This window comes from Camellia sinensis, chromosome 9 (genome assembly GCF_055761805.1).
Source record: "Camellia sinensis isolate YWXY chromosome 9, ASM5576180v1, whole genome shotgun sequence".
Taxonomy (NCBI): Eukaryota; Viridiplantae; Streptophyta; class Magnoliopsida; order Ericales; family Theaceae; genus Camellia; species Camellia sinensis.
In genome coordinates this window covers 23354423-23364913 of record NC_138969.1, presented here as the reverse complement: position 1 = coordinate 23364913, position 10491 = coordinate 23354423, and positions in this window count along the sequence as shown.

Here is a 10491-nt window from a genome sequence, read left to right as displayed (position 1 = left end):
CTAGAGCAAAGGGGTTAAGCTTCCTCAAGAAGCTAAGAAAGGTCCAGGCTTCTCTTAGAAGCTTAGAGCAAAGGGGCCAAGCTTCTTCAAGAAGCTAAAAAGGGGCCAAGCTTCTCTAAGAAGCTTGGAGCAAAGGGTTCAAGCTTCTTGAAGAAGCTAGAATAAAGGTTCAAAAGGTTCAAGCTTCCTCAATAAGCTAAAACCAAGGGTTCGAAATGTTCAAGCTTACTCAAGAAGCTAAAACCAAGGGTTCAAAAGGTTCAAGCTTCCTCAAGAAGCTAAAACAAGGGTTCAAAAGGTTCAAGCTTCCTCAAGAAACTAAAACAAGGGTTCAAAAGGTTCAAACCCCCTCAAGAAAAGGACTCGGCCAGAAAAAGTGGCCGATTGACCAAAATCAGTGGCCGGCCGACCAAACACAATACCGACCGGCTAACACCTTTGGCCGGTAGAAAGAAAAGAGGGCCGGTGGCTTCCAGCCATGGCCGGTGAGGTGTAGAGATGGCCTACAAGCTATTCTCTGCCCTCGGAAGCAAAAACACAAGTGTTTGGTCCACAACCAAGCACAAAACAAACAAGTCGAGAGGTCTTGAGGCAAGGCGCGTGGCCGAAACCTCCGAGAACTCAAGACGAACACGAACAGGGATGATCATCGAGTGTTCAAACGATGACGTCCAAGTCTTAAGGACGGTCAAAAATGGGGTGTCTACAGGTTGTTATAGCAATACATCATATGATTTCCAAGCTACATCTATGCTTTGCAAATTTGGGAAATCCTATAGTGTAAGGTGTGTACCAAATGGATTTTATCACAAATGGTATAACTTTACCATAAAATTTCATAACATTAATCACAAAATGTGTAATCTCAATACAAATTAGCATAAAAAAATGTACAAAATTTTATGGTCCATGTAACAAAAGTTTGTGACTAGGTTACGATATCTTTTGTCAAGCTAATTTATAGCGAGATTACGTATTTTGTAATTGGTGTTATAAAATTTTATGATAAAATTATACTATGTTGTGATAAGGTGTGTCTCATAGGAATTCCCTGCAAACTTATATGCATTGATTACCAACTCATTTGGGCAAGGCATATAATTATCTAAACCAAGTCCTCCAAGGAAATTTTATGGTGCACACCCCTTTTAGGGTGTGCGCAATATACACGTTTAGTTATGATTTTTGAGTCAGTGATTATAATTTATTGTATTGTTAGTTATAATACATTATAATGTTAGTTACGACAAAATTTTAATTATGATTCGAGAGTTGTTTGGCTATACCTTATGTGATATTCAGTTATAATTCAAATTTTTTTAGTTATAACTCGCATAATATTGCATTATATCATTTATAATAATCAAACTTACAAATATTATAACTTACATACGTGTACCATAGTATTTTCCATCCATCCATAGCATAAGTCAACCATTCATAGTACAAGTCTCATCTCTCATACCATCTCCAAACAAACATAAGAGAGCAAAAAATAATCCAAAATATGATAGAGGAAAATAAAATAAATAATGCAATCCCATCATCAAAGTAAGTCTAAAAATTGAATTTATATATCATTTTTCTTTAAGCATAGAAATATAATAGCATTATAATTATGAATAAATCGAACTAAGGTTACTTGGGAAATGCTAGATTAGTATACTTTTTGATTTTTTACGAAAAAAAATGTAAAATGTGAATTGGGATTGAAGTAATGTGGTAGAGAGGTAATGTGACCCAAATAAGAGGTGAAGTGACCCAAATAAAATAATGTGTTAAAATAACATGTGTTTTTTTAAAACATGCCAAGCAAGACCTAAGTCTTGTGTCCCAATCAATTGAGATCGGCTATGTGAAATTTTTTTTCTTCATTATGCTCTATCAAAAGTTATATACTCAAATGATTTAAACAAATTCATAAATTTGTTTACTATTCTTATTCCATGTCAATTTAAGTCTTTTTCCCTCCGTAATATATTTATATATGATGATCAACTCTTTTCTCGCTCTACAACTAGCTAAATCTTAATTCTCCTAATCTATATTGTATATTAAGTAAAAATCACTTTTATCTGAAAGACTATATGAGCTTCAAGACAATAATAAAATTTCTTAATTTTTTTAACTAATCTTAGGCGTAACTTGAATGAAGATAGTTAAAATTTAGTCAATTAGTAATTATTTTTTCTATATATTTTTAAAAAAATTATGTTATTATTTAATTTTTAAAATTATTTTTTAATTATTTATTTATTTTCGTGCATAACATAGGTATTACACTTGTTCCAATTGAAGTGAAGATTCAACTCTATTTGGATTGTATTTTAAAAAAATTCTAAATTTTTTTCAAAAAACCTAAAACTAATTTAGTGAAAAAATCACAATAATTACAAAACACTTATCAGTTCATATAGTTTTAAAAAAAATTCATGGCAAAAATATATTTTGTAGTTTATTTTTGTCTCTTTTTTTTTATTGTTCTTTTCTTCTTCTTCTTTTTCTTTTTCTTTTTTTGGGATATATTACACGAGTGGAATTTTTTTTTTTTAAATAAATTACACTGACCTCATCTAAGATTTGAAAAAAATAAAATAAACCTTATAAATTTGATATAATTAACTAGGGTCCCTTTAGGATTATATAGCACGTAACCCCTTTTTCATTAGTAATTATTTAGACATATTGTCATCTCTTTTACATAGAAATATTTATCTTACCTTGATTATTCTTGTATCTTTACACCATCTGCATTAGTTTTTATCTCTTTAACTTTATTAAAAAGAATTCGGTATAATTATGCCAAAATTATGAATTTGCTATATTTTCTTTAAAAATAAAAAAATATTAGTGTAATTTATCCTTATTTTTCGTCTTGCACCGTTTATAACTTCTTGTCATATTTATATGTTACAAAATTGAACATTGAATTACATGTTCCTCCCATAATATTTAGGCATCTTGAATTGTCAATTAGGAATCAAAAGGTTTCTCATCTACATATGGTCATCTAAATTGGCCATATACTACAAGGAAAATATTAATAGGTACTCCTACAATGTAAAAGACGAGTTATGTGAATGCAACCATTGGCAATAGGTATAATTCCGCCAAGAGAAAGAAAAAAGATTATGTCAATTGTGCAAGTTAAAATATTTTGTCTTGATGTTAGTTACCAAGGTGAATGCCTTAATTAATATTTTTTTCTTATTGAAGATTTTTTTTTTTTTGGAGGGGGGGTGGCTTTAAAAAATTCGTTTCCATTGATTTTTTTTTTTTTTTTGTGTTTATACATTTTGGTAGGTCTGATACCATAAGAGATTGGTGAGCTTCCAAATGTAAGAGAGCTAAGACTTCCTATTAACAACTTAATGGGTGCCATTCCAACATCAATTTTGTATATGTCATCACCTCAGGGTTTGTCGTTTACGAGAAATAACTTGTCAAGCAATCTTCCATCAAGTATAGGGCATTGGCGATCCAATCTTAGTTGCCTCTATCTTGGAGCAAAAAACCTCTGTGGAATCATTCCCGAGTCAATTTCAAATGCTTCTAGACTCACTTCTTTAGACCTTGGTAACAATGCATTTACGGGTTCAATTCCGAAATCGCTTGGCAATTTACGACTACTCCATTTTCTCATCTTGCAAGGAAACAATTTGACAAGTGGGTCATCTTCTTCCTCTCTAGAATTGAGCTTTCTCACTTCCTTGGTAAATTGCAAAGATTTAACTAAATTGTGGATAAATAATAATCCTCTGGACGGCATTCTTCCAACAACTATTGGGAATCTCTCTACTTCCCTTGAGAAATTTGATACAAGTTCTTATGTGTTAGGTTTTTATTCTTGGCAATCCCGTTTGAAAAAACTCCTTTCAGTTGTACTTTTATTCACTCTTTTATTTCAGTGAGGCTATGAGTTTTTTAGATGCAAATCCAACTCGAATTGTGCCTTGTAGAAAAGTTTCAGAAGATAATTCTTTTATGTTTGCCACTTTATTGACTATGATGGGGCAGCACCACAGTGGGGTTGAGGGGTAGCGCCCCCAAAGAAAAATACAAAAATGCATTCAAAGTTGTCTGTCCACTTGAGCGGTCGTTTGTGCGCTCGAGCGGAGAATCCTTGGTTCCAGAAGTTTGATCGCCTGCAAAAATACTCGGAGATGTTTTTTCCCACTCGAACGGAATTTCCTACGCTCGAGCAGCCATTCCGGCGCTCAAGCGGAGATCGCGGAACAAATTGCTATAAATATGTGTTTCAGTCAGATTTTAGGGTTGCACTTCCAAATATTCTTCTTGGATATTATAGTTTATATCTGGGGCTATTTTGCTAGTTTTCTTTGATGTTTGATTGAATATTCAACTCATGGTTTAACAAGTATACAACAAAGGTTTGTTTGTTTATTCTATACAAAAGAGAGAGTTGTTCTTCGGTGGATTCTAGAGAATTCGAGCCTGAAGCTTTTGTGAATTCTGGAATGGCTCGTCGTCGTGATTTGACATCGGCATTGTGGATTCAACGTTGGGTAAGACAATTCCAAGATAAAGACAGGGCTAGAAGAGGCACATAGGGGTTGGTTCAATTGAGCGTGGATTCGCTAGGTAATTGAGAGCATACCTGTGTAATTCCTTTATGTCTTTTTAGTGGATTGTTTTGTGGCTTTTGCCCGTGGTTTTTTTTATCACAATTGGAGGCACTCCAATTGTGGTTTTTCCACGTTAAAATCGTTGTGTTGATTTGTCTTGATTGTTTGATTGGGATTTTTATTTACTGCTTAAAATCAATACATAATCACAAATCAATATCTAGGGGATTTCTAGATTTTTCATTGTGAAATCAAAGGCAACATTCCTAGTGAAATTGGTAATATTAGCAATTTGGCATTCTTGAATCTGTAACAAAATGGTTTGATCGGATTCATTCCCTCTACAATTAAAGCATTGGGAAAGCTTCAAATATTGGATCTTTCCAACAACAGACTGCAAGGTGTAGACGTCCCCGAACGTCCCGGGAGGGAATCCCATTCTGTTCGATTAGGGCTCACTACAGTTCGGACTCAAATTGTCACGGTTCTTAATCTGATCTCACAATGTGCGATGTGAGATTGATAAATCACCAGAGAGTCCAAATTCGGCAAATCATTTTGAAAAATAGATTTTTAGAAAGAAGTGCCAAACATGGACTGCTTTGCCAGATACAGAGTCGCCACCTAAATATTTATTTCAGGGGAATTTAGGAAACCCTAACTCGTTGCCTAAGGCCACGCGTCCGTCATCACCAAAGTTGCCTCGGCTCGGGAACTTGGGTACGATTGGGGAAGGTCAGCTATGAGCACCCCCGCTCACTCGATCAAAGATCTGTCTCTACTAACCATGATATCGATTTTTGAAAACATTATGTGCTCTTATTCCGGTTTATCAGCCTAGAATTACTACGTGATGCGCACAGCAAAACAAGTATAGACCGGATTGCCTAAGTTGGAACAAAGCATCGTATATCCGTTTGTTTCAAAAAATGGATTGAAGTTTGCTACTCGCAAGTAGGCTAAAACACAGGTTTCGACAAATTATTCCAACTCAAGCAACCCAACCTTCAGCCACAGGCATTCAGGCAGTTATATCACATAAGCATATAACCTCATGGTAAGCATGCTATCATGGCAATTACTCACATGCATGCAAGGATGCTAAAGCATAAACACTTATCGAGTACTCCGAGCCAAAACAAAAACTAGTTAGTAACCAATGCATGATCCTAGTTCATGTTAAGATGGCTAATGCAACACATGCAAAATGCAACTAAGATAGGCTCGGCTATTCTAAGATGACATGTGAGATGCTACAACTAACACGCATTCAACCTGGAATTGAAATACAATACAGTTAGTATGATGCGTCGAACCCGGTGCATGCAAGACATATGAATGATGCAAACATGCATAGCATAAAGATGCTAATTGAAATATGCCTTAATCTAACCATCATAAGCTGGTAAATAAAATGGAGAAAGACGTAAGGTTGGAAGACATACATCACACACACACACACACACACATTTATTATAACATTGCCCTCACTCGGAGGGTTCGAATAAATAATACAAACCAAATAAATGATTAACTACTCTAGCTTATTAAATATTATAAAACTTCTAATTAATTACAGGAGGAAGGTGGCCGCAGCCCCGCCTCGGAATGATGGGATGATGCATGCTTGATTTGCCTCGCCCGGAAACCCATTGCCATGCCACAGTTGCCTCTGTTTACACTGCCTTGCACCTCTGAAGACTGCACAAGTCCCAAGGTTGGTTCTGGAACACTCCCTGAACACTGGAGGATGTCACCAGCCAAGAGAGATGGTCACCGGCTATGGAAAAGTGGTCATCGACCGGTTGTGAGGCTCTCGGCCAACAATGCATGGCCGGCCGGCACTGAATGTGGTCGGTCGGCCATTTCTTCTTGCAGAACCTTGTTTGACAGCAGCAGAGGACAGACAAGGCATGGCAATGCATTTTTAAAGCAAATGTTTGCACAACCACCCTCCTCATCATGTTATGGACTCAAGGGAGTGTGGCCCTCGGTCCTCGGGCCACCAATCACGCATTTCAATGCATGATGGCCCGAGAAGCCAAAGTGTGCAATTTCAATGTCAAATGAAATGCACACAAAACAAACAAGACGCCTCCAACCTCTATCATGGTTTGATCAAGAGGCAATAGATGCATGATATGCTATGCAACCTAAGCATGTGAGCTAAGTATGCAACATGAACATATGGACAAACATGCAAACATGCAAGCATGTGACAATATTCAAACAATGAGCATGCAAGACATGATGCAACCAAAGCATGCAAACATGAAGCAATGTAACAACATTTTAGCAACATGCAAAAGATGGACTTAAACTAATATGGGCAAGCCTCAGCCATGTCTAAATCAGTGGCCATATGAGATGAGAACAAGGCTCAAGATTCATGCAAACATGCACAATGCAAGGGCTCCAAGCCTAAGGCACAAAATGTAACTTTCCAAGAGCAATGCAAGGATGAAACATGGCATACAATGGCATACATTCCAGCTCTGAAATGGCACACTAAATGATTCCAGAATCATGACTCCGAAGCATGCAAACACTCATGCTATGCATGCTAGAAGGCTCAAACACCAAAGACTAGTGAAGTGCATTACACTATAGTCATGCAAAGCTATGTTCAAATGATGAAACCAACCCCAAATAGACCTTATGCAGCCCTAAAACAGTGGCAAAATGATATGAGATGGTGGCTCGAAATGCATTTAAATGAAGCTCATGCAAAGGCTCATAAATAGGGCATACGAGCACAACTCTCAAACGCATTTAAAACATGGAAAATAGGAGAGTATGGCACAAGTATAAGCTCTGAAATATCATACATAATGATACTAAAACATGCAAACACCTCGACATAAGCATGCAATAGGCTTCAAAACTCAAAGCTAAGTATGGCTATTACATTACAAGCATGCATGGCAAGTACCAATCGATCAAGAGGCCTAAAAACAGAGCTAAGGCAGCCAAAAATATGAACAAAATATGTTTGGAGTATGGCCAAAACATGCTAGAATGGAGGGCCAAAACAACATGCAACATGGGCTAGTAAGCATGGATTACACTACATGTATATGAAGCATTCAAGGGGCCACTAAACCAGCCAAAAATAAATTCATGGCATACCAAAATATGACCAAATACCCGCTGAAATATGTCCAATACATGCTAGAATGAGGTGCTCCTTTGGAAGGCCATGCAAGGGGTTGTTCTACACATGCAAAAAGGACATCTAACATGAAAAAACCAACTCTGGAAAGGGATTATGTAGGCCCTAAAACTCATTGAAAAAGGCCTGAAACATGCTCAAGAAGTGTGCAAATATAGGCCTCTTTGGAAGGCCAAATATGCTAGTAAACAAGACAACAAAGGAAAGGATCACCCCTCTCCTTATTAGGACCCCAAAACACCATCCCCACCACTGAAACCCCTCTAGATTTCAGTGGTGAGAGGGCCAATACAAGGTGGTCCCGAAACTCACCAAAAAGGCACAAAAATGAGGCCAAACAAGACCTAAGAGGGGGTGAACAACCCCAAACACAAAAGTGATCTTAAAAAAAATTCAAAAGCATGCAAAAATAGAACTTTTATCAGTTATAAGTAAGCTCAATATAGCATGCAAGATAGGCTAAAAGTCTATGCAAAAATAGGGAATAAAGAGGGTGTTTCTCACCCTTGATGCACAGCTGCGAAACCAGCAGGTTCTTGGACCAAAAACCAGTCCCTTAGCCTTTGAAAATGGCCTCCAAGATGCTTAGGTTGATGATGGAGGTGTTAGAGTTGGTGTGCAAAGGGGCCAATAACCAAGCAATTTAGAGCTCAAAATAGAGAGATATAGAGAGATGTATATTGTTTGCCTTAGCAAAATTTTGGAACCTTTTCTAATGAGGGAGAGGCCCCCTCTTATAGAAGAACAAAGGTCCAAGCTTCTCTTAGAAGCTTGGAGCAAAGGGGCCAAGCTTCTTAAGGAAGCTAAAGCAAAAAAGGTCAAGCTTCTTGAGGAAACTAGAGCAAAGGGGTCAAGCTTCCTCAAGAAGCTAAGAAAGGCTCAAGCTTCTTGGAAGCTTGGAGCAAAAGTATCAAGCTTCTTGGAGAAGCTAAAAAAGGTCAAGCTTCTTGGAGAAGCTAGACAAGGGTTCAAGAGGTTCAAGCTTCCTCAAGAAGCTAAAATGAGAGGTTCAAAAGGTTCAAACTTCCTCAAGAAGCTAAAACGAAGGGTTCAAAAGGTTCAGTTTCCCTGAGAAGCTAAAACGAGGGGTTCAAAAGGTTCAAGATTCCTCAAGAAGCTAAAACAAGGGTTCAAAAGGTTCAAACCTCCTCAAGAAAAGGTCTCGGCCAGAAAAAGTGGCCGATTGATCAAAAAAATGGCCGGCCGACCAAAAACAATGCCGACCGGCCAACACATTTGGCCGGTAGCAAGAAAACAGGGCCGGTGGCCTCAAGCCATGGCCGGTGAGGTGTGGGGATGGCCAACAAGCTATTTCCCACCCACAGAAGCAAAACAACAAGTGTTTGGTGCAAAACTAAACACAAAACAAACGAGTCGAGAGGTCTTGAGGCAAGGCGCGTAGCCGAAACCTCCGAGAACTCAAGACGAACACAAACATGGATAATCATCGAGTGTTCAAACGATGATGTCCAAGTCTTGAGGACGGTCAAAAATGGGGTGTCTACACATGGGTCTATTCCAAATGATATATGCCAACTCAAGAACGTGGGTGATCTACGATTGAACCAAAATGAACTTTTTGGATTGATTCCTGAATGCTTAGGGAATATTACATCTCTAAGATATCTCCACCTCAATTCCAACAAACTAACTTTCGTCATACTTACAAGGTTGGGCAATCTTAAAGATATCTTGGAAATTAACCTGTCCTCGAATTCTTTAAATGGCAATCTGCCACCAGGTGACTTCTAAATTATAATTTATATTTTCACATTTTTGTGTTTTTTTATATATGTTTCCAATTTATATAGACATGCACTTTTCATATTATAGCACAAAATTTTAAATATAATTTTTGTAGAAATTTTTATGATTTTGTTAACAACGAGCTAATTCTTTAAAATGGTAAATCACACCGATCACCATTGAATAATGATAAAATACAATAAATTTTGCAATTTCAACATAATTATATCGACCTCCCTTTCAATAATAGAAAACTTAACAATGTTAACTTTAATAAGCAAATTACTTTTTGCCTTTACACATTATATTTTTTATTTGTCAAATTTAACAATAATACCAAATAACAAAATTACTCTTTTTTTCCACAAGACCACCACTACATACCATTTTTTCCCAAAACAACTTACCCATCCAACACTTGCCACCATTGCATACCCCTCCAATACTACCACCCTCTAGCACGCCACAAATCTAACCACCGACACATACTAACTTGCCACCCCCAAAATTCTATAATTTGCTTGACAACATGATATGTCTTTTCATTGTATGTAGAGTTTGGATTGGAAGGATTAGTATCCACAAGCTGTGATGTTTATAGTTATGGAATCTTGCTTATGGAAACATTCACAAGAGTGAAGTCCACTGATGAAATGTTTTTTGAAATGTTGGATGAGGGAGTCACTACCAAATACAATCTCTCATGTTATAGATGCTAACTTGCTTTAGCCAGAGGAAGAACACCTCATTGCAATTGTACTGCAGTATGTATCGTCTATCATGGAATTGGCTTTGAGTTGCTCTGCAGAATCATCAGATGAGAGGATGAACATAAAAGATGTTCTCGCAACACTCAAAAAATTAAAACTTTGGTATCTAGCAAATTGTGGAAGGAGTTGAAAGAAGAAAAGTTGGGACTTTGGTATCTAGCCAATTGCAACATTCAAAAAAGTTAGCCAGATGCATCTGTAGCTAGTAGTGATTACG